Source organism: Hipposideros armiger, unplaced genomic scaffold, assembly GCF_001890085.2.
Source record: "Hipposideros armiger isolate ML-2016 unplaced genomic scaffold, ASM189008v1 scaffold_90, whole genome shotgun sequence".
In the NCBI taxonomy this organism is placed as follows: domain Eukaryota; kingdom Metazoa; phylum Chordata; class Mammalia; order Chiroptera; family Hipposideridae; genus Hipposideros; species Hipposideros armiger.
Window position 1 is genome coordinate 2,848,172 of NW_017731440.1, and position 25,483 is coordinate 2,873,654.

A 25,483-nucleotide genomic window follows, 5' to 3' on the forward strand; every position below is an offset into this window, starting at 1 on the left:
TCCCTTCAGATAGAGTGCTGAAGGGGTTGAGGAAGAAACCAAATTTTTATTATATTACTAAGCTAGAAAAATGTACTTGACCTAACTTTGTGCATCACTTTAAGTTCTTGAGCCAAAGGTAGCATCAACAAGGACCATCCACGTGTGAGGGAAGAAAGCAGGGTCAGTGCCCAGGTGTCCCTGGACAACCGTGCTGCCTTCCGTTTGAAAAGCCCATCTCCCCTCACATGTCTCATGGCTGCCACAGGCTTACAGGAGATAATGGATGCTGAAGTGCTCTGCTCACTCTCAAACACTTCGCATACATGAAGTGCCGTTATTACTCTACCATACCTATAGCACAGCTCAAATGCTAAAACAACTCTGATTTGGTGCCTAGGATGACTTTCCTGTTATATATTGAACCAGTTTGTGTGACTACTGGCACAAGAAGTCTTGGGTTAGCATTTTTATTTTCATGGAGTAGTACTGAGTTTAATAGATTAGGACAACTCAAGAGGTCTTTTCATTTCTATTATACTTTCTTTTTCACCTACAGGCCTCGGAATTTGAGGATACCCTAAAATCCTCCATACTTTGTTAAATCCTTTCTAAAATATTTCTATCTGTGGTCTTCTGGCCTGGACTGTGGTCCTTGGGAGATGGGAAATCTTACCATCTCAAAGGCCCATTCCATATGCATGTAGTTCTGTAGAAAGTGTTGCTCTAAGTTAAAATCTGCCTCCTTGAAACTTTTTTAAGAATGTTAAGTGATATATACACTCCTGTATTTACTGCAGCACCATTCACAAAACCCAAGATATGGAAACAACTGCAATTTCCTTCAATAGACAATTAGATAATGAAATTGTAGTACATTTATGCAATGGAGTATTACTCTGCCATAAAAAAGAATGAAATCTTACCATTTGCAATAACATAGATGCACCTAGAGAACATTATGCTAAGTGAAATAAGTTAGACTGAGAAATACAAATACCACATGATCTCACATGCAGAATCTAAAGAACTGGATAAACAAACAAATCAGAAATAGACTCATAGACACAGAGAACAAACTGATCATTGTTAGATGGGAGGGTGGTTGGGGGACAGGGTGAGAAAGGTGAAGGGATTAGGAAGCACAAATTGGTAGTTACGAAATAGTTATGGGGATGTGAAGTACAGTATGGGGAATATAGTCAATAATGTTGTAAAACTGCGTAAGGTGTCAGGTAGGTGCTGGACTTGATGGGGTATCACTTCATAAGTTGTATGGATGCACTATGCTGTACACCTGAACCTAATATAATATAGTATTGAATGTCAACTATAATTTAAAATGTGTATATATATATATATATATATATATATATATATAGTCATAGGATGTAAAGTACAGCATAGGGAATATAGTCATTGGTACTGTAATAGCTATCTACAGTGTCAGAGGGGTAGTAGACTTATCGGAGTTATCACTTTGTGAGGGGTATAAATGTCTAATCATTATGTTGTTTTATACACCTGAAACTAAATAATAATAATAATAAAGAATGTTAAGTGGCAAAATATTTTTTTCTGATAATAGTCTTCACACTTACTGTAGAAAGCTCAGAAAATGTAAAGAAAATATAAAAATTACCTGTTTTCACAACACCCCAAAATAACCACTTTGTTTTTCTTCACTTTAGTGCTCTCTTTCACACCATCTCTAAACTACATCATGGGGCAGTCTATCCTGCTTTTTAAAATTTGATAAGTTATCTGAAGTAATTTCTTTGAAAACACAATTTTCCCAACATGTTACTGTAAAAATTTTCAAACTTATAGAAAAGTTGAAAGAATTTTATGGCGAGCAGCCATATACCCCCCACCAACGTTCTACCATTCACACTTTACTGTGTTTGCTTTATCACATATTTAGTTATCTATTCATCCCTCTATCCATCCATTAATCCATCTTATCTTTTTTGATGCATTTCAAACATTGCAGACATTACACTTCCTTCTAAATACTTCAGTATTCATATTTTTAACTACAGTTCAATATTAGTTAACACTTTTATTTTAAGGTAAAATTTACATACAATGAAATACACAAATCTCCAAGTGTTCATGCATTGACTTTTGACAAATGCAACTCCTGTGTAACCCAAGCCCTGATCAAGACATGGAACATTATCCCACCCCCAGGAAGTTCCCTTAGGTTCCTTTCCAATCAATCCCTGCCTGCACTGCCCCCCACCCCCCGCCCAGATTCATTTTGCCTAATCTTGAACTTTATATTGTTGTATACAGTGTGTGCACTTCTATACAAAGCCTATTTCTTTCAGCATAATATTTTTTAGATTTACCCATTTTGCTGTGTGTAAACACACACACACAAACAAACGGTTGTTTGTTCCTTTCTACTGCTAGTTACTATTGAATTGTATAAATATGCCAATTTATTCATTTTCCTACCAAAGGACACCTGGGCTGAGTCCAGTTATTGACCATTATGAATAAGGCCACAATAAACATTCTTATTACAAGCCACTTTGTGAGTACAAGTTTTTATTTCTCTTAAGTAAATATCTAAGAGTGGAATTTCTAGGTCTAGGATAGGTATTTGTTTAGTTTTTAAGAAACTGCCAAACTTTGCCCAAACTTGTATCATTTTAAATTTCCAGTAGCAATGTGTGAGAATTCCAATTGTTCTACATTCTTATGTTGTAGTCTTTTAAATTACAAACATACTAGTAGTAAGTATATAGTGGTATTTCCTCATGATTTTAATTTTAATTTGCATTGCTCTAATCACTAATGATGATGAGCATCTTTTCGTATGCTTATTGGCTATTTACATATTTCTTTTTGTGACGTGTCTTCTGAAATCTTTTGCCCATTTTAAATGGGTTGTTTGTCTTTTTATTGTTGAGTTTAGGAGTTCTTTGTATATCTTGGTCACCAGTCCTTTGACATATGTTTCATGAATATTTTCTCCTAGTCTGTGGCTTAATTTTCTTAATGGATTTAAAAATATAATTGTTGAATAGTTGCAAAAAATTAAATTCAATAAATTTATATAATTCATTTCACCATTTCTCTACTGTTGGATACTTAGTTTTTTTCCATTTTATTTATAAATAACATTGTGATGAACATTTTTACACTCATATATTTTACACACTAACCCTTTGTCATGCTTGTTGAAACCCTTTTCCAATAGCTTGCCAACTATTCTTCAAATGTTTTAGAGTTTCGAACTCTAAAAATACTTGTAAACAGACAGGTCTTGTGTATTTAGACAGGCCTAAACTCAATAAATAAGCTACAGACTTGAGAAAAATAACTTTTCTGAACCTCAATTTTCTCATCTTCATGGGGTTGTTGGGAAGATAAAATGAGTTATAGTATTATAGTGCTTGACATAATGTGTATTATATAGCATGTGCTTAATAAATGTTAGACATCTTTATGACGATTTCTACTATCGCTTTTATATTTTAAATGTTTTTGTTTGTTTTACCAATTCCAGTATCAATGAAATGTTCACTATATCTTCTAGATTTTGGCTTCTTAACTATTTTAACTCATCAATATACTTCATATAATCTTCAAAAATTATTGTTTTTGTCTTCCCCATTTCCATAGTCATAGCTTATTTTATCAATCATTGAATTGATTTGATATTGATTGACTAGAACTTTCTTTACAGGGCATATTAATTAAATATGGCTATGTAACAAATTACCCCTAAATTTGCAACTTAAAGAAACAAACATTTGCTATCTCACCGTGTTTTAGGTTCAGAAATCCAGGAGCAGATTAGGCAAGTAGTTCTGACTCAGGCATTTTATGAGATTGCAGTTGAGATGTCAGCTGGGGCTAAAAACCATCCAAAGGCTTCGCTGGGCTGGAGAATCTGCTTCCAAGATGAGTCTCAAAGAATTTGTGGACATATTTAAAGCCATAAAAAATGGTGAATAGTGTTAATAGCAGACATTGTTTCTGACCCCTATCTTTTATAAAAATACCTCTAGAATTTTTATCATGACTTTTAGTTTGACAGAGACATTCTTTATCATGTTAAGCACAAGATCTTTTATTCTTATATTTCTAATAATTTCTTTTTTGAATGGGTAGTTAATTTTGTCAGGTTCCTTTTGACACAATTATATTATTTTCTTCTTTTAACCTGTTCATGTGACAATAGCACTGGTTAATTTTCCTATATTAGATCATTCTTGTATTCTCAAAATAAACAGTTCCTAATGAAGCAATTCTTAAATATATTGCTGGCTTTGATTTGCTGATATTTTAGTCAAGATTTCTGTTTTGATATTTATATGTGAATTCATCCTCTTATGGGTTACCTATTGTGTTTTACATACATGTCTTATAAGCAGCATATAATTAGAATTTGATATCTAACCTCCAGTCAGCACAATTTATGCTTTTAGCTATTAATTTTTATGCCTTTGGGCCCAGGTTTAGGTTGAAAATTGTTTTCTGAATAATTTTCTTTCAAAAAATGTTTTATATATTTTATTCATTTCAAGCACTACATTTTCATTGATCATTTAAACTTAACTCTTTTAATGGTTCAGATGTTCACGGTTCTTTCATGGCACAATTTCTACTATTTTTGATTCACACTTTGTTAGTTGGAGTTCATTTTTAAGTAAACTTTTCAAAAAGGATGGTACATGTCTAGATGATGTTGCTCAGCAGCACAGAGAAGAGCCTCTGGGTCAGAGAGCTCCACAGGCCATAGCAGCTTGGGGTCTTATAACCACAAGGTTCTATCTTACCAATGGGTAACAACTGTCAAGTGAAGTTTTACAGGGAATGCAAAGCAAGCAGGTTCTAAATGTTTAAAATTTTGCTTGTTTGGGCTATTTTAGAAATAATTGGATGTGCAAAAATTTGAGCTAATTGTTCTCAGCCTGCAGTGAAGAAATAAACAACCTAGGGGCCAATATACAGAGGCCATATTTGTCTCATTTATATAACATTTTTGAGTAATTTTCCTGAACTAATTTGTAAAGTCTGTATTCTTCATCCTGTGTGGCTGCTGAAAGCTGCACTCCATTACTCAGTGGTCAGCTAATGATTGGAAAGAGGTTCCCTTAAGTCTGACACCAATAAATCTCCAGCTTTTGCTTTGTTCACATTCCCCTGGGTTTTTGTTCATTATTGTGTTTTTTCTTCTACTTCACTGTCCACTCTTCTGTCTCTTTTGGAGATTATTTTTCATCTCTCCAACCTCTAAATACCCCAAAGCAGAAGGACTCAGTCCTCGGACTTCTTCTCTACCTATGCTTTGTTAGTGATCCAGTTTTATGGCTTCAAATACCACCTATATGCTGACAACTTCCCAATTTACACCTCTAGCCTAGACTTCTCCCCTCAGTTTGACACTTGGATATTTAATTACCTACCTCACATGTCCATCTGAATATCTATTAAGCGACTCACATCTAACACATATGCTCAAAACCAAACTCTTGATCTCTCGCCTCACAGTCGCCCATACTTGTTTTTCACACAGTCTTCCTCATTGCAGTGAATGTCAACTCTGTTCTTCCAGTTACTCTGAGTTTAGCGGTTACTACAGGATAAAGAGGGAGGGGGAATGGTAGAAGAGATAAAGGGGGTCAAACATATGGTGACTGACGGAGATTTGACTTTGGGTGGTGAACACACAAGGCAATATATAGATGATGCATTACAGAAATGTACACTTGAAACCTATATAATTTTATTAACCAATGTCACCCCAATAAATTTAATAAAAAAATTTGAAGTCATCCTTGACATCTCTCTTTCTCTTGTATCATATTTTCTTGTATCAATCTGTTAGCAATCATATGGCTCTACTTCAAGATTTATTCAGAATCCTGTCACTTTTCACTACTTCCATTGCTACTCCCCTGGTCCAAGCTGCTACTACCTTTTGTCTTGACTATTTCAATAGCCTTTTAACTGATCTCTGCCTCTGCCCTTGCTTTTTCCCTCCAAAGTCTGTTCTGAGTAAAACAGCTAGAGTGATCCTTTAAAAATCATATCAAGTCTCTCCTCTGTCCTAAACCTTTCAATGGCTTCCATACCTCTCAGTTAAATCCAAAATTCTCTGAATGGTCCACAAGGTCACCGTGGTCTCGTCCTCTGCTATACTGCTAACCTCATTTCCCAAGTTCCCCTCCTCACACCCTGCTCCAGCCCCTGCCTCCTAGCTGATTCTGGGACACACCAGGCATGCTCGAACTTGCTGCTTCTTCGGCCTGGAACTCTTGTCTCAGATAGCGTCATCACTATTTCTGGTCTTAGTGCAATACCCCCTTATCAGTGAGGCTTTCCCTGGTCATCATTTTAGAAAGACTTACCTTTTTCCCTTTCCAGGCACTCTTTATCCTTCATCTCTATTTTTCTTTGTTGTTTTTGCCAACATCTAAAATAGTACAGTTTTGTGTATATGTTTATCCTCAGTGTCCTCAATCTAAAATGTAAGCTCAAGAGGGCAAGGATCTCTATTTCATTTACTGCTTTAACTTTATTGTCTAGAACAGTGCTTGGCACATCTTAAGTACTTAATAAATATTTATATAAAGCTGGCTTTAACACACATATCTGCAAGAAACTTGGATTTTAGAAAATAAAACCTCCAACCCACACCCTAACCTGAGTCAGTTATCCCCTTTTCTCTTCAGCTTGCTGAACAACATAAATTTATCAACACATGCAGATTAATCCTCGATTTCAGCTAATAACAGGTGCCCAGCCTCTGCACTGCCTGGTCTCGGTGACAAGGATGCGTTTAATAGATAGCTTTAAGATAGTACTATTTTGTTTATATTTTTATACATCTATACACATAATCATTCCCTTACATTCACTGGCACTAATTTCTGACTTTTTGAATAACACCTTAAAATAACTTTTTTAAAAAAGTAAACTAATAAATATTTATTTTAGGAAATTTTGAAAACCAAAGAAAATATGAGAAAAAATAAAAATCACTGATTCTCCCTATGCAAGTATAAACAACCATGGTTAGTATTTCATATTTCCTTATAGTCCTTCATCCATTCAAAGGATTTCTTTTGCACAATCAGAACTATACTGATTCCTACATTTTTTATTTGGATATATCACAGGTGAATATATACTATAATAGCAAAAATGATTTGGAGAGACTAAAACACTGGATTGTCATACATTTAGCTACCCTTCTTTTTGGAGGAAATCTGGATTGAGCAAATTGCTTTCCCAGAGGCCGTCTCTCTAGAACAGCTGCCTAAGCCAAAGAGGCAAATAATTACATTGAAATCTTTACTGGATGGTCTTGTAAAATGGTGTCTGGTTTACCGTTAAAAATTATAATTGCATTAACCTCATGCTTCTGAGAGTTGGAGTACTAAGGCTGAACTTTCCCTGTTCCTTACTCATACCTACCATAGCTGTGACTTTGTAGGGATGGGCTCTACCTCTTGGAGGAGAGTGAAGTGGGGACTCTCCAGCTATCTTGAGTGGAATTACTACTTTAATTTAATTACGGGATGTCTTCAATGGGCCGGATGTTGTTAAAGTGATTTTATCTGTCATTTCGCCTGAAAGTTTGTGATCAGTTCAGTTAGTCCTTAGAATATTGATAGTCTCTTTCTTGATTCTAATTAAGTTACTAGTACCTAAGCAAAATAGCCATTAAGAGCTATGGAAACGTAATTGCTCCACCAACTGGTCAGCTATAATATTTTATTACAGCAATAGAAATGAAAACAATATTGTTTACCTATGAGACAATTATGAAAAAGTAATTACACATAAACATAAGAGCAGTTTTTTTAAAGAAATAAGTTATTCATTGAAACCCATAATTGTAAAATCCACTGATTTTTTTCTTCATACTGAAGAATATAATTTTTAAACTTATTTTCCTCTCCAAGTTAACATTCTAAATTCCAATGTTTATTAAATCCATATCCTTGCTTCTTGTGTGAGTTAATGACTGAGGTAGACTTCAAGTGGGACATTTCCCAAGACTATTTAATATTAGAAGGAAATCCTTAATTAACCCCATTGCACACCAAATTAATTAATTAATTAATTAATATAAAAAGCAAAATACAACACCACCTAACTGTTCATATATGTGAAGTATTCACAGATATTGCTCATGGCAAATATCCTTAATTTACAATTTAAAAGAAAAAAATATTTCTGATAATTGTCTTTAAATCTTTTTATGATTTTCCCTCAACCCTTTAAGTCAGTCACTAAACTCTCTTGTGTGAAAATAAAACTGTCCAAATGTTTTTGCTTTTTGCCGCTCTTCCCAAGATGACTGCTCTTAGCACTATGACAATCCCCATAGTGGAGGAGTCACTCAAAGATGGCTGGACTGGGAGGCAGAAACTGCGAGTCTGGCTTCTCCTTTCCCATCAGCTTCTGCGTAGATTTGGGAGCTCATGGAGCTTTTCTGGGCCTGAGTTTTCACATCCATAACTTGAGGCCCTACTACAGGTCATCCTGTTTCTAGCACTAAACAATCCATGACTTCATTTTGTCTATGAGTTGCAATTACACTTATGAATGAAAAAACATTCAATTCTTCAACATGTGGATGCTTTAGAGCCAGGTATCAAGTATTTATTATAAAATAATTTATGTCAATTGTCATAGTAATGTGTGGAATGGTTAGATTTATGTGAGTGTCTATGGTGGGATACAACACACACACACACACACACACACACACACACACACACACACACACACAATTTACACACACCATCCTTTTACCTTAACTCACTTTCCAAGATGCTGACAGTGGATTACAGTATCACTTTTTTAAAAGTTCTCTAGATACATGTCTTTCAATAGTCAAGGCCTAGCAACTAAAGGGGCTTTAGAAAGTCATCTATTATCATGCCTCTAGAAAGCATGGTAGTAAGCCACCTTAGAAACATTCGTGTTATCAAGTGACCATTCATTTATTCATTCATCACATATCTGTTGAGCGCTTACTGTCTGCCAGCCTCTGTACAAGGAACAATATCATTGAAAAAGAAGGGAAAGAATGAGAAAGAGGGGAATTCTAAATAGGGCAAGTTATTTTGGAGTTCATCTATTAAAATTCTGGTGTTTTAAGTATAATGACTTTAAATGTTGATCCTACAAAGAAAAGAAAATATTGAGTATGAGAATGACTTTTGCACAGGAGGTGATGGTGCTGTTTTAAGTTATCTAGACTTCTTGATATTTGTCTGGAAAATAGGTCATATGATGTCACTTAAATATGAGGCACTAAGTGATTGCTGTGTTTGAGAAGTCAGATGGGAAACAGTCACTAAGGAGAATAAACCAGGATAAACCCCAAATCAGAATAAATGTAAGTGCCCAAACACAAGGCAATTAGACCCTGAAAAATGTTATTTCCTAACAATGGAGTGTCTTTGATAGCAGGGGAGAATTCCTGAAGGCTCAGGGCCCCTGATTTCCTCCTATTCTTTTGTTACCCAACTTATTACCCACAGAATGTGAGTGCCACCTCTTCCCACCCACACTCTATCTCATTCTTGTGTTTTCAATGTACTGGCCGTGACTCATCCTACACCCCATTTTGCTCTCAAGCCTCCCTGCACAATACACTATGGCCCCTACTTCAGAGTTCACTTTAGCACACATGGATCCGGCCGCTTCCATTTTCCACATTTTCTTTCCCCGCCCGAGGGCCATCGCCTGCCTGCTCTTCTGCATACCAGGGCCACAGGGTGAATGATTGCTTTTTATTTCTTGCTAAATTCCGGGGCATTTCTAATGTTACCACAGGGCTCAGCTTGCCTCCCTCCATGCTTTTCCACAAAGCAAATTGTTAAGAAGCCACATTTCAGGAACTGCTTTTGTAGAAAAAGGCACTGAGGAAGGCATGAAACCCATTGCAAAGTGCCACAGAAGCCTGCGCTTTCCAGGGGACAGCGGGGTTGTAGGTTTGCTTACCACTGTTTCTCTCTGAGCCCATGTTGGCCAGTGGGGAGGTGTGCCTGTGCTTATGCTACTAGGTGGGACGACATTTTTATCTAAGTGTCACCCTTCAAAGTAGTCACCACAGGAGGTTATATATGTGTTACGATGTTAAACATATTTTTGAAATTCTTCTTTGGTAATTTGGAGAACAAATTTATATTAACAAAATCAGGATCAGTTTATAGTTGCATCCCTTTCCAAAACTAGTCCTACTCGACTGGCCTTTGTATGAATTTCTTATTTCAGAAATCAAATCTATTTTCCCTGAACATGTTCAAAAGAAAGTGCTATAGACTTTGAATACCGTTCCAAAGAGGGGGTTCCAACAGTTTGCCGAGAATTATAGTACCTGGGTCTTCCAGGGATGCCAATTTAATTTATGTGAATGGATTAAGTCTATATTATTTATCTTAAGAAAATCAAGCAAACCACAATATTTAGTTTCCTGATAGAGGGTCTCATTTCTCCAAGGAGGGTCACACTTCTCGGAAAACCTCCCAAGTTTTCTCATTGTTTCAGAATTCTTTACACTGAAATTTGATCACCAAGTAAAATGACAATTTATTTCTAATCAGGCTGGTTCATTTCCAATTTGTTTAGGAACTTGACCTTTGAACATTTGCAACTTGAATTAAACATTCACCTAGCATTTACTCTGCTAGGTACTATGAGAAATAAATAAATAAAACTGGGCATTCATCTTCATTATTTCTTAATGATATTTTTGCTCCAATAAGCAAGTCTGCTCTTTCTAAATCTTTAAACATTATTTTCCCCACTTTTCCAGCCCTTTTCTGCTCACCAATTATTATAATTCTCTACCTTCAAACCCAACTCAAAATCCCCTTCCCTTAGGCAATCTTTCAGGATTAACTTCATCTAACTGGTTTTGTTCATTGGCCTTCCTGGGCCAAGGTAGTGCTAAATTAGTTTAGATATATTAAAAATTTATTCTGTATAAGTATTCTTCAGCCATTCAATTAGCATTTTCTCTCTCTCCAAATGGACATACTGTCTTTCAAATGCTTTGGCCTGGAAATAACAAATTTCCACTTATGTTTCAGTGGCAAGGGTAGTCACATGACCCTGCCTAACTATACGTGAACTGTCAGTATAGTCTACCAATGTGGGTTGGGGAGGTTTTCCTGAGAAAGTGAGTTAGAGCTGAGATATATGATAAGCAGAATTCTAAGATGGCCCCATGATCTTGGCTCTCTGGTGTTGTGCCTTTATAAGCTCCTCCCCTTCATGTGGGCAGGACCTGTGACTTGCTTCTAACCAACAGAATACAGCAAAGGTGTGGAATGTTAGTCCTGTGATTAGGTTGTAACATATTAGAGAGGTGGCAGTGGAAATGAAGAGAAACAGATAAATTTGAGGAAAAAAATCAGAAGCTAAAATTTATAGGACTCTGTGATGGTTTAGATATGAGGCTATGAGAGAAAGATATATCAAAGATAACTCCTTGGTTTCTGTCTTGGTCATTCTTGAGCATGAGGAACATTAAAAGGTGGTCAGATCTAAAGGAAAGGGACAACAATAATGAGTTTTGTTTGGGCATGTTGAATGTGAGGTACCTTTGAGACAAATGAGAGATAACAAGAAGTTGTATGTAGCAGCCCAGAACTCAGAGAAAAGCTCTGGGCAGAAGATATATATTTGGGGGTCTTGTTAGTAACTGAAGCATTAGTGAGTATGGACTTTCTTACCTAGGAAGAGAGATAAAGGGAGAATAGAAGAGGCCTCTAATCGAACCTTCCAATTAATGGCTGGTAGAGAAGGTAGAGTCCTGGTAAATCAACCAAGAAGGAGGTGCCAGAGAAAAGGGAAAATCAACAATGCACAGTGACACTTGCTTGGGTGTCTCTCTTGGATAATGCAGGTGTCATTGACCCAAAGATTACTAATCCATTCTCCCACTTTGATTAACCTGGAAGCACTAGTAGTCTTTGCCTTTCATTTTTGTTGTAACCCACCCAACTTTAATAGTATCTAGGGCACACAGTAGGCACTGGCCAAATATTTCTTGAATTGAATCATTTCCTTGTTGTTCAAGAAAGGGTGGAATGAATAGATGTAGAAGCCTGGCTCCTTCAAGCACATAAACAAATGAGCAGAGTACAGGATATTGTTTCATTGCATAGAAGGTAAATATACAGCTACGTGACTAAAATAGTTCAAAAGCCATTTCAGTAGTTTCTGTTGCTGAAATATGTTTAATCAAATGTTTAATCTCTTAGAGATTCAGAGAACTGATAACAAAACAGGAACTTTTGGCTGTATATTACAATCAGGAGTTAATTATTGTTCATGTCTTTGGTGTTTCTCGTCTCAGTTTCTTTAAGGAGGTGAACTCCCAGTGGAAAAGGTGTTAGGAGCTACTTGTTTACTTATTTAAAAATGCATTAAAAACTTACTGCATTTGTAATCAGTCCTTTACCAAAACTGCCAACTGTGTACTGGATTTTGAGTTCTTTTCCAAAGTGAGTTAAAACATACTGATGCTTCATCAGGTACCGACAGAATATGATAGAACCCTAACAAACCAACTAAATCCAGACCCTTCAGAAAACGATGGTAGGTAATACACACTCACAAACCATTCTGCCCTCCTTTAGAGCACTTGTGGCCTTGGACCTCAAAGAATGTGCTTGTATTAGGGCTGCCATAACAAATGACCACAAACTGCATGGCTTCAAACAACAGAAATTTGTTTACTCAACAGTCCTGGAGGCCAGAAGTCTGAAATCCAGGTATGAACAGGACTGAGCTCCCTCTGAAAGAACTAAGGAAGAATCCTTCCCTGCCTCTTCCAGCTTCTAGGGGCTCTAGGTGTTCCTTGGCTTGTGGCAGTAAAACGCCGATCTCCATCTCTGTGTTCACATGGTGTTCTCCTCTGTGTCTCTATGTCTTCTTTTCTTTTCTAAGAAGACTCGTAATTCAGCTAAGGACCCACATGTGGAATCCAGGATGATCTCATCTTATCCGCTCTCATCCCTACCTTAATAACATATGCAAAGACCTTTATTCCAAGTTAGGTCACATTCTGAGGTTCTGGGTGAACATAACCTTTTGAGGGTTACCATTTAACTCATTACATCAGTAAAATTTCCCAAGTGCCCATGAAGCAAGCAAACTCAATTATTCCCATATTAAAAGGAAAACAACAACAACAACAACAACAGACTTTTCAGAACGTATTGTAAAATTATTTAAAGTAAGAGGGGGCTTGACTGGATTTTTTGAAAGGCCTGCCTGAAGAGATGATTTCCTGATGTCACGTAAGGAGCTATACTAAGAAGTCCCTTCGAGGATGGGCTTTAGTGCTTCCCAAAGTGCCTTCTGACCAAAGACAGGGACTTGAAAGCTCTCAATTAGCATCACTCTTTGAGGGTCTTTCAGAAGCAGGCACAGGCTAACTAAGCAAAAGCATGTGCTTAGGAAAAACAATATATTAGTTGGCTAACGCATTAATAGAGCTTAATTTAGTTGATGAATTTATCTCCCCAAATCACCTAACTTACTACCAGACAATAAATAATATGTTTGGGAGAATCTAGTTCATGCTATCACTAATTTTTTTAGAGATATAAACTCTAGTCAAGACTAGCTCAGTTTATGAATTCCTCATGCCTGTGAAACCCACTCACTTCTTCCTAATTTGGAGTGCTGACTTCCCAACAATTAGTGCTGGCCAGAGAAAGGACCTGTGGTGGCCTGCAGGGTGAGCCCGTGACTGTGATCCCTAAGAAGCCAAATAACCTATCCTACCAGCCTGCCACTAGGAGGCTGTCATCTTGTGTAGACCCAAAAGACAGCATGATAATTCAGTACACATTTTCAAGATAACCTGTGGGGTCAAAGGGAGAAGGATTGTCCTGAAGTTGCTCTTCAGTCACTCAGAACTTTTATAGCAATTTCACAGCCCAGTTTGGAAGCAACAGAGCTCAGAGTCCACAGAACACACCTTCATGTCCTATCAAATTGTGAAGAAGAGAAGAGAGTATATAGATCATTGCTGAAAACAACCAGCTATGTGTCAGTTACAGCAGAAGAAAGGAGAAAGAATGAAACTTCTCAAGCCATTAAAAATGACATTGCTTGTAAACTAAACATAATTTTGTATCCTGGCTCCTGCTGATTGCTCATATCAGTAAGCATTTGCACTGAAGTTTGTGTGTGTGTGTGTGGGGGGGGGGCGGGGGAGTTAAGTCACCATTCTGAGCTATGGTATAGATTATAGGAGAGCAGAGTGTGGAACTTTAAACTTGGGTCAAAGGAATAATCTTTTTGATCCCTGTCCAACGGGATTGGTGATGTCAGCTCCCTAACTGGAAGGCTAAATGCAATAATGGATTCAAAGTGCTGAGAGAGCCCCACAAAAGAGTGACACGATTGGAACTACAAAGGTATATGAGCCGTGGCCTTCTCAGTGCCTGGTGAGAGTAGGGTGAGAACGATGCTGCACTCCACCATCACGCTGAATTTACAGAGGCTCCTGCCCACATCATGTTACTCTTTGGTCTAGAAATACCCAAATCCCAGCACCCAGAGAAAACCATTGCTCCACATTACATTTTGGCAGGTTTTTCTGGCCCTTTGGAAAAGCAGCAGTGTATCCATTTTAAAGTCAATGGAACTTTTGGGTTTCTTTTCATTCTTTTATTCATTTCAAAATGTTTAATGAGTACTCACTGTATGCCAAGCACCATGACAGACACTAAGATGACAAAGATGAGTAAGACCATGCCATTTCCCTAATGTATTCCCCAGTCTATACAGAAAGACAGATATAAGGAGAGAGGGTGGTAGTTCAATCCTGTGTGAGCTCAGGAATCAGAGATGCTAAAACTCAACTCTCAAGAGTCCTTCTCTTGGGGCTTCTCATCCTTATAATATGATATGTGCTCCTGAGTACAAGGAGGTTTCTCCATCTTTATTCCTGTAGACCCCTAGTGTGAACAGCAAAATCATGACAAGTGTCACCTTAGGTCAGAGCAAAAACTGACGGGTCATGGGGCAAAGCCAACCAGGAAAGGAACAATAGAGACTATTTAATTCTAGGTGAAAGCAAACAGCCCCAGAGATCCCTCAGTGTAAGAGAGAGCCAAAGTGAAGAAGATGATAATCACATTTTCTTGAGCGTTTGCTATGTGCTGGGCACTGTGCTAAAGGCTTTATACACACAATCTCATTTAAGCCTCAGACTATAATTATGGGGTTGGTATTAGAATTCCTGTTTTACAGGTAAAATCGTTGAGGCCAGAGAGATTAAATCATTTTCCCGAGATCACCCAGCTAAAATGTGGCCAACTTTGCCTTGAGCCCCAAATCAGTGCTCTGAACCTCAGGAAATTCACTATTCAGAAGATTTAAGCCAGTCAAGAGATCAGCATGGCATGGAGGAAATGCCATGAACTTCAGAGTTATACAAATGGCTTCACATCCTGGGTTTACGTAAGGTCCCCTAACTTTTTTTCTGGTTAGTTTTCCCATGCATGTGCAGGGAGCCATATCTCATTTATCACTGGGTCGTCATCATCTACAACTATGTCCGCCAGCCTGTAGCATCGGTCTTCCAAAACTGCGTTGCATGAATGTCAGATTAATACATGGATTCAGGCAGGACCAGAATACTTATTTTTCTAGGCCTGCAGTGAGGGCTGGCAATCATGTGAGTGAAGTGACTCACCTGGTACCTGCCCAGTGTAAACACCCCCTCTAAGTGTTGGTCGGCTTCATTAGCCTACAAGGAAAGGCGCACGGCATGGGGGAAAGTGAACTAACCCAGTGGGCTGCTTCTTCCCTTGATCTGAAACCTCAGTGAATTCCTCCACTGAAGACATATTCCAGAATGTGTGAAGCCACTGAAGAGAAATAAAAGAGGGAGAACTAGACAAGAACGAATTCCACTTGGGAGCCCTGCACAAAGTGTCACACTGTGATGAATTTCCTAGACTATAAAGACTCTTGCCTTGATGCATGTGCACGGCGCCAGCGGTTCCCTGAAGCATTTTCAGCGCTTAATGCAATGCCAGGCTCAGTGTTTGCATGCCTGTATTGTTCTCCTGAGGCAGAGCGAAAGTCCTTTTTGATTCCTGCCTCATCCATAAGAAAAAAAAAAGTACATACTAGAGAAGTCCTCAGTGGAAACGGCATTGTCACCAGGCATAATAGAAACATTTTAAAGATGAATTTCTTCCAATTGCTGTGACCTTTTATCTGGCAACTCAGAAGGGGGTGTTAGGACTGATAAGCAGATTTTCTTTACAGTATGCCAAAATATTGGAGGCTGTATAGAAAGAAGGCTCACACTTATGTTGTCTAAAATAAGATCTGGCTTTTGTCAAGTGTGGTCTACACAAGATATCACTGTTTATCTCCTACAAAGCTGAGTTGGTTGTTGTCTCATCTTTTCACAATAATCTCATAGGAAACCCTCATTTTTTCATTTGTATTTGTCATGAAACCTGCAGCAGCTCAACTGGCCTTCTTCGGGGAGGAGGCCCGCACTGCAGCTGATGAGCCCTTTCTGAACATCCAGTCAGTGGCTGCTTCACCTTTAAAGCAAAAAGGTCTTCGATAAAAACAACTGCTTTGTCCAAGTCCCCCTCTACATGGTAGTTTCCAAATAAGCTGTTGTAACTCGCTGTTAGGGGATGTGAGTCTGTATGCTCAGAAAAGTGTTCTTTTTCCCTCTCCTCTTTCCTTATCCCTCCCTGAACACAGAGAGGAAAAGAATGACTCTGCTTTGCTCTTGGCTCAGAATGGGCATCCACCAAAGTCAGGAGGACAAATTCTCCTCTAGGGAGGCTGTCCCCAACTCGGCTAAAAGCTAACTTCTTGTGGCAATTCATTGGCTGCCTTTCACACACCACTTCCCAGGACAAATCCCTCCTGGAGGAGTTTGAGGACAGAAAAGGGTTGTTTCTCTTAAAGAACCAATTTGATTTTTACAATTACCCAATGAGGACTCTGTAATTCATAGGGTTTCTCTCTTTTCCTGGTTGCTGGAAAGCTCAGAGCTGGAAATTTTTCTCCATTTTGCCAGGATTTCTTGATATATTTTTTTCTTCAACAATAGCTTTCTGGTTCTTCGTTGTCTTTTAGCTTCTATTAACGAGTCTCTGTTTTATTAGAAATCTATTTCTTGTGTAACTTGCTCCAATTTCTTTTTGAGAAGTAGAAGAATAAATGACCATTTAAAAAGTGGCTATCATGCTCTTTTTCTCACCTGAACAGTAGGAAAATTAACCCAAGAAAACCCAAGAATCATCCTCTGAAGGAATACCAATTTCTACTTGGAAGCTTTTGACCTCACCAAGACCAAAATAAAGAGAATAACTCACTCTTTCATATAGAAAAGTTCTCATCATTAATAAATGCTTACTTACAGGCTCCAAGTAAACTCATTATGCTACCTCCTCTACTTTCCTGCCCATCACTTAAAAAGATAGCATAGAGTAAAAGAGCAGCACATTTTAGATAGGCAAACAGAGACACAGAAGTCAAAATAATCAGACTAAGAAAATATATCAAGTTATAGAACAGGTAACAACTGGAGATGTTGTAGTCTATGAAATCTTTGGTGAGAGAACTAGCTTGTTTGTAGACTGGCATCTTACAACCCCACTCCAACACAAATCATTTAAACTGGGAAACTTAAAAAGTTAGATCTCATTCCTCCTCTATGAGGAATTTCCCTAAGAAAATTTTTCTCTATGAAAATGACAATATTTCAAAACTTTTACTTTTTGTTTGAGAGACTATCATTCTTGTTTATAATTTAATAAAATCATCCTAATTACAGATTCAATGCAATCCTTATCAGAATCACAATGGCATTTTTCACAGAACAAGAACAATTCTAAAATTTGTATGAAATCACAAAAGACCCCAAAGAGCCAAAACAATCTTGAGAAAGAACAACAAAGCTGGAGGAATCACAATCCCTAATTTCAAACTCTACTTCAAAGCTACAGTAATCAAAATAGTATGGTATTGGAATAAAAACAGACACATAGATCAATGGAACAGAGCAGAGAGCTCAGAAATAAACCCACTCATATACGGTCCATTAATTTATGACAAAGGAGCCAAGAACATGCAGTGGGAAAAGGATAGTCTTTTCAACAATGGTGTCAGGAAAACTGGAGAGCCACATGTGAAAGAATGAAATTAGACCACCATCTTACACCATACACAAAAATTAACTCAAAATGAATTAAAGATTAGAATGTAAGACTTGAAACCATAAAACTCCTAAAAGAAAACATAATCAGTAAGTTCCCTGACATTGGTCTTGATGTTTAATTTTTGGATCTGACTCCAAAAGTAAAGGCAACAAAAGCAAAACTAAATAAGTGGAACTACATCTAATTAAAAAGCTTCTGCACAGCAAAGGAAATCATCAACAAAATGAAAAGATAATCTACTTAATGGGAGAAAATATTGCAAATCATATATCTGATTAAGGGTTAATATCCAAAATATAAAAAGAACTCAAACAACTCAACAGCAAACAAACACCCTCAAACAATTCAATTAAAAAATGGGCAGGTATCTAAATGGACATTTTTCCAAAGAAGACACACAGATGGCCAACAGACACATGAAAAAATATTCAGTATTACTAATTATCAGGGAAATGCAAATCAAAACCACAATGAGATATCACTTCACACTTGTTAGAATGGCTATCAAAAAGACAAAAAAATAACAAGTTTGGCAAGGATATGAAGAAAAGGGAACCCTCATACACTGTTGGTGGGAATGTAAATTGGTGCAGTCACTATGGAAAACAGTATGGAGGTTCCTCAAAAATTTTTAAATAGAACTACCATATGATCCAGCTATTCCACTTCTGGGTATTTATCCAAAGAGGACAAAAACACAAATTCAAAGAGATATATGTACCCCTATATTCATTGCAGTATTATTTACAATAGCCAAGATATTGAAATAATCTAAGTATCCACTGATGGATTAATTGAAATAGAATATTTCAAAGGCTCTGCTATTTTAACATTTTAACCTTATGTTCTGTTTAAGCCAAAGACAGCATGTTTGAAGTTAGGACTGAAGCAGAATTCAAAGTTGGGCAAATTTTCTTTTGGTGGTTTAGGTAACGCAGGAGGCAACACAAATGAAGTAGATGAACCCCTTTTGCTCTGCATATATATATAATATATATATAATGGACTACTACTCAGCCATAAAAAGGAATAACATTTTGCCATTTGCAACAGCATGGATGGACTTTGAGGATATCATACTAAGTGAAATAAGTCAGACAGAGAAAGACAAATACCAATTATTTCACTTACATGTAGAATCAACAACAAAAATGAAAAAACAAAATTCATAGGTACAGAGAACAGATTAGTGATTATGAGAAGGGAAGGAAGGCAAAATGGGTGAAGGGGGTCATTCATATGACATATGGTAACTAGATTTATTTTGGTGATCATTTTGTGGTGTATACAAACCTGAAACTAATATGATGTTATATGCCAAGTTTACCTCAATTAAAAAAATCCTAATTCGAATTTTTCTGTTTATAGGAGGGGAAGAAAAATTGCCTTTGATAAATTGAAAGCAGATAATATGATTCACTTAAAACATTCACCAAATTAATTGCACACAGCACATAAAGAAGTACAAAAATTATGAGGAAAAATTAACCAGGGAAATTGAGGCAGCGGTCAGTGTATGCAAAATCTATTTATAACCCAACAAGTATATCTACAATCAAAAAGCAATATCAATATAAATGCCATTTAAAAAAATATATAGACATTATGTTAACCTCCTCAGGATAGAGAGAATTCTTAAGGAGGCAAACTGAAGTAGTTGTGGAGGCAGTAGATGAGGGAGATATGCACCTAAACTCTTATACTTCTGTTAACTGACCCACAGAACCATCCTGTTCCTTTCAGTCTAACTTTATTCAGACATTAGAACTGATACTGTTAAGACCGTGGTGCTTGATTTTGTCAATAGGAATCAATATACCCCAGAAACATGTTAATGGAGGTGAACCATGTATGTTCCTAACATGAAGCTGGATTTAAGATAGCGTTGGCCGCTAGCCCAGCAGCGTTCTCCCTTTATGTGTGCCTATATATTTGAAAAAAAAAATGGGGGGGGGAACAACATACCTAAGTTTACTTTTTTAAAACTAAATAACGTTGCCTTGTGGCACTCATATTGTATCTATTACACATTTCACTTCAAAACCTCATCTCCCCTAAACCCTCTTCAATGTGCTTGAAGTAGCACAGCCAAAGGAAAGGAATTTTCTATTTAACTAGAGCACTGACATTCTGTTACACAATTCGATCTTGTCTATTTACCTGCTCTCAGAAACACAAGACACTAAACACAAAATGCTGAATGCGTTCAGTCTGCGGTGCCATAGGTGTCTGAATGCATCTGTAGCTTCCCTCTCACTCATCAGTGTAATTGTTGCCATGTTATTCCATTTTTTGATTAGTCTAGTCCCTCAAGCTCAATGCTTTTTTCTAGCCCAACGTTCTTCTGCTGGTTGTCATGGTGACTGAATTGTTAGAGAGGAGAAAGGCTCTGTTGTCTGTCATTGTTCTGTTGTGGTTTAGGTAACGCAGGAGGCAACACAAGTGAAGTGGATGGACCTTTTTTGCTCTGCATCATTTCATAGTATTGAAAAATCTCCCATAAAAAAGGAGCAAATGGGCCCAACCAAAGAAATAACCAAGCTCTTTCTAAAGGAAAGTGCACATTATTATAAAGAGGCAAAATGGCACTAATGATGAACTAAGTAATCTATGAAAAATGCTGCTGAATATTACATTTATTACTAGAACAATCACTGCAACTTAAACATCACATACAATACCTACCATTTTGCAATTTGGAGTAAATATAGTTTTTAACTATACAATTGTAGCATCAACTCTTTGATTCTCAAAGCCTCTGCTACTTTAACCTTATGTTCTGTTTAAGCCAAAGACAGCATGTTTGAAGTTAAGACTGAAGCAGAATTAAGAGTTAGGCAGATTTTATTTTGGTGGTAAGATTGCATTAGGGTCAATTTCTACTTAGGGAATGTGGAAATAATTTTTTAAAGATTAGAGCTGGCTACAAGGAAAACTTATTCAAATGGTTTAAAAAATTCTTTGAAGCTAATCAAAATAATTATTTTTTAATTTAACTTTCAATTTTCCAGAGTTTTAAACCAGAAAATAGATACATAGCATAGATATATGTATAGATATGTGATAAAGGAAGGGACATCTCTTAGACAAGGACCAAATTAATAACAGTTCCTATAAAAAACCTGCGCTTAATCTTCTTTCATCATTGCATTAGTAGACATACACTTGCTCTCATTAGTACTGGTGTAATTTTTTTCACTATAAACTTTATCATTTGTTTTATTCGATTTTGGAATGATTTAATTTAATTTGTATTTAACTGTTTCATTTAATTATTTTAATGATACAAAGTTTTAAGTTGTTGGTACTATTTGGTCAAATATGATTAAAACATTTTTTTAAATGAAAAGATTTACTACGAAAAGTTTCCTTCCCACCCCTGAAATCCATCTGGTTCTTTCTAAATCCTCCACATATAAGCATTGTTGTTAGATTTGTTTGTATTTTTCCAGAATTTCTTAATGCAAATATCAGAAAATAGCAATAGAGATTCTTATTTTACCTCTTGCATACACAATGGTAGCATGCTTGTCACTTTGTTCTGCACTTGTCACTTACCACTATATTTGGCTGTCTTTCCATATCAAAACAGAGATCTTACCCCTTCTTTGTATAATAGCATAGTATAAATGTACTATGATTTATTTAATCAATCTCTATTGGTGGGCATTTAGGTTGTTCTCAATATTTTGCTCTTATAACAAATAATGTTGTGTATTTGTCATCTTTATAGAAGCAAATATATGTGAAAAATAGAATCCCGGAAGTGAACTTTCTAAGTTAAAGAGTGTATTTGTATTTGTGAATTTGATGAAAATTGTCAAATTGCCCTTTGTAGGAGTTGTTCTAATTTGCACACCCCCGTCAACAGGGTGCAAAAGTATCTGTTTCCCCAAAACTTGCCAGCAAAAGATAATATTAAACTTTTGAAATTCTGCCAATCTGATAGGTAAAAAATAGTACCACTCTGCAGTTTTAATTTAAATTCTGTTGTTAGTGAGGTGAGATATCTTTTCATGTATTTTAGAGCCAATAGTATTTCTTTTCCTATAGTCTTCCATTTAGATATTTTGTCCATATTTCTTTTAGGGTATTGACATTTTTCTTATTGATTTCTAGGAGCTCTTTATGTGTTTAAGAAATTTATCCTCTCTTGTATTAAAAGTTGCAAATATTTTCCCAACTTGTAATTTGCCTTTTGACTTTGCATATGGAATTTTCCCAAGTAAAAGTTCTGATTTTTATGTAATCATACAAATATTTTATGGCTTCTGTCTTTATTCTTTCATCCTTACTCCAAGAATATAAAGAAATCTTTTCATGTATTTTTGTAGCACTCGTATGATTTTTTTTTTACATTTACTATTCCTATTGAAACTTTGTTCTTGAGCAGGGTATGAGATACAGAGCCACTTTAGATTTTTTTCCGGATGGCTAGCTAGTTATCTCATTGCCAATTATGAAATAATCCATCTTTTCTCCCACTGATTTGAGATGCTCCCTTTAGAGATGCTAAAGTCTATTATTATGTTTTTGGTCTGTTTCTGGACTTCTCATTCTGTGTCCTTGGCCTATTTGTTCATACATGGAGTACTAGTACATTTAACATAACAAATACAAACAAAATCAACAGTATACTATAAGATCTGTACTTAGCCTATAAATGCTCTTAATTATGTCTGTATTTTCACACCACAAGTATTTTGTCGCTTTTGCCATTGCTCACGCTAATTCACCTTCCAAACATATATTTCTTCCTTGATTGCTTCAGGAAGTATATCCATTATTATGTTGAACCAGACATTGACTGTCACTTAAGTTCTGGGGGAACTACAGCTGAGCCATCACCCATTTTCCAATTAAAACTACAAATGGAAGAATCTATGTGGCAGAGGGCTGCTTTCCCTTTCTGAACAGTATGCCTTTAAGGGTACAGAGTGTGGGGCGTACACAGATCTCAGCGCACGTTCATTCAGCATCTCAGGGTGGTTTGCAGCCACAGAAATCTGCGAAACATGCTGCTCTAGTTTTTTTCTGAGGGTGCTCCACGAAGACTTTAAAGCCTAGCCATTAAGTAGCGTTTGAAAGGGCACTTACTATTTAGCACCCCATAAACATATATTTTGATTTTCTTTCATACTGTTTAATGGCATAATGTTCAGCCAGGATCTGTGGAAACCAGCTCGCAATCACAACAGACACCCTCCAAGGAGGAGCAACAGCCCTCCCTCGATCGTGCTCCCTCCCTTCCCACGGCGGAAGGGCTGCGGCCCATTTCATCATCATGCCAAATATTCACAAGCTTGTTGTCTGTTATTGGTTTAATGTAGTACATTCAACACAGATTGAAGCTGATTTTCAGTAAAGGTCTATAAATAATGCTCTTCAGCTGTGATCTTGAGGCTTTTGAGAACAGGCTTCCCGCTTCCACCCCCTCCTTCTTACCAAGCATTTCAACACTGGGGAGAAGATTAATGTCCTCGCAACAAAAGATGACTTTTGGAGCGAACCTACCCAATAATCAGAAGTGGCAAGTAAAAGAGGGAAGGTGGTGACCTCTCTCAGTGACATGAACAAGAAGCTGGAGGAGCCTTTCCTTTTGCTGAGAAAGTGCCCAAACCACTCATTGCAGGAAGCGTTTGGCTGCAGATCACTTCTCTGAGACCCATTATAAAAGGTGAGCAAATCTGAAAGCTCTCCCCACCCCTCCCCAATTAGTTCAGATTGCAGTCGACCTTCAAAGATATCCGTCGCGGGGGTGTTTTTCTGGTGATGATGTTGTGAAAATAATTTTCTTTTTGAAGGGCTTTCTTTCTCTTCTCTCCCCATGGCAACTTTTGAAAATTTGTTAAAACGCACACACGCACACAAACCTCTCAGGCTATCTACAAGCTCTCTAGGTGAGTGGAAACAAATGGCAGCCTATCAAAGAAGTGCACCCAGGACAATTGCACAGTTTTGATCACTTGGGGATCTCACACAGACTCCCCTGCAGCCCCCGCTGCACTGTTAGGATTTTTTTTTGTGTGTGTGTGTGTACAGAACAAGACAAGATAGGTTGAGACCAAGTTGTTTGTTTAAGCAAGAAGTAGTTTGGCCTGACTGCTTTTCCAAATTGACAAGAGACATTTCTTACTGTGCCCATATCTGCAGAGCAATGGAAGAAAGAAAACTAGAACATTGTATCTTCAGGGCGTCTGTGCATTTGCTATACGGCTGGATTGAATAGCTGATACTAGACATCAATAGGAGGGGGAATCTGGAGAAGACAGTACCAAGGGTTTGAGGGAAGCATGGATGGCTGATTCAAGACTGTTGGGATATGTTGGTATTAGTCAGAGCACCCAAGTCATGGTATGACTCATTGTATCAACAGAAATCTCTCCCAGATAGACGCATACTTAATTGACCCCACGTGGTGAAAGAAATCACGCACACCTCAGGTTTGGATAAGTGCTTGCCTCATTTCAAGCACCCTAACTTCCACTGCTGTCTTTTCTGGGTAACCTTATTTAAAAATGCTCTTTGAATTAGGTCTAAATAGAGAAGGCAAAAGCTACAGTGCACTTCAGTGTAGGATTATTTCTGGGAGAGGAGAAAAATGGCTGTTTGCATTTTCTCTTTTCTGCCACTACACGAGTGTCATGCCAAGAATTAGGCTGGGGCTAGGATTTAATGGGCATGCCAGGAATTGGAAGCAGCACCTGTGGACCAGAATTTAAATCTCATGGACAGTTTTTTTTTTTGGTGCTTTTATAGAGCATGAATGGGGATGTAATTTAAAAATAAGCCCTGCATCCTATTTAAAAAGATAAGAACGAGCTGGATGTGTGTAAATGTTTGGATTAAATATGACCAAAGATTGCACTGGATTTAAATGGCTTGGCACTTTGAAAATGATAGAATCAGGCTTCATAATAGTGCAAGCATCTACCTAATGGAACTAAATTTGCAATATAGGTGCATAGTGGAAAAGAAGAGCAGATGAGTGGCACTGAGGTTCTAAGAGAGACAGCACCAAAGAATGAAACACATTGAGTTTAATGATTGACCCGATTGGAGGCTGTCTGCTCTGACAGTGAAGATGTGAATTATCCTATTATTATAAGCAGATGGATCATCTTATTAATGCACCCTAGCCTTTCACATTTTTATTTAATGTTAAATTAAATCGAACAATTTCAGGAACATTCTCTCATCCCTTAAAGGAAATAGAAGCTGATGCCCAGAAATATTTTCTGTGTAGCTTTAATATATATATATATATATATATATATATATATATATATATATATATA

At 37.1% G+C, this 25,483-nt stretch overlaps 1 long non-coding RNA gene across 1 annotated transcript in view; it reads right to left on the reverse strand.

Moving 5' to 3' along the window:
- The window catches only part of LOC109383878 (uncharacterized), a 34,266-nt gene that overhangs the window by 8,202 nt on the left and 581 nt on the right, over nt 1-25,483 (reverse strand). The gene's annotated exons all lie outside the window — the stretch shown is intronic.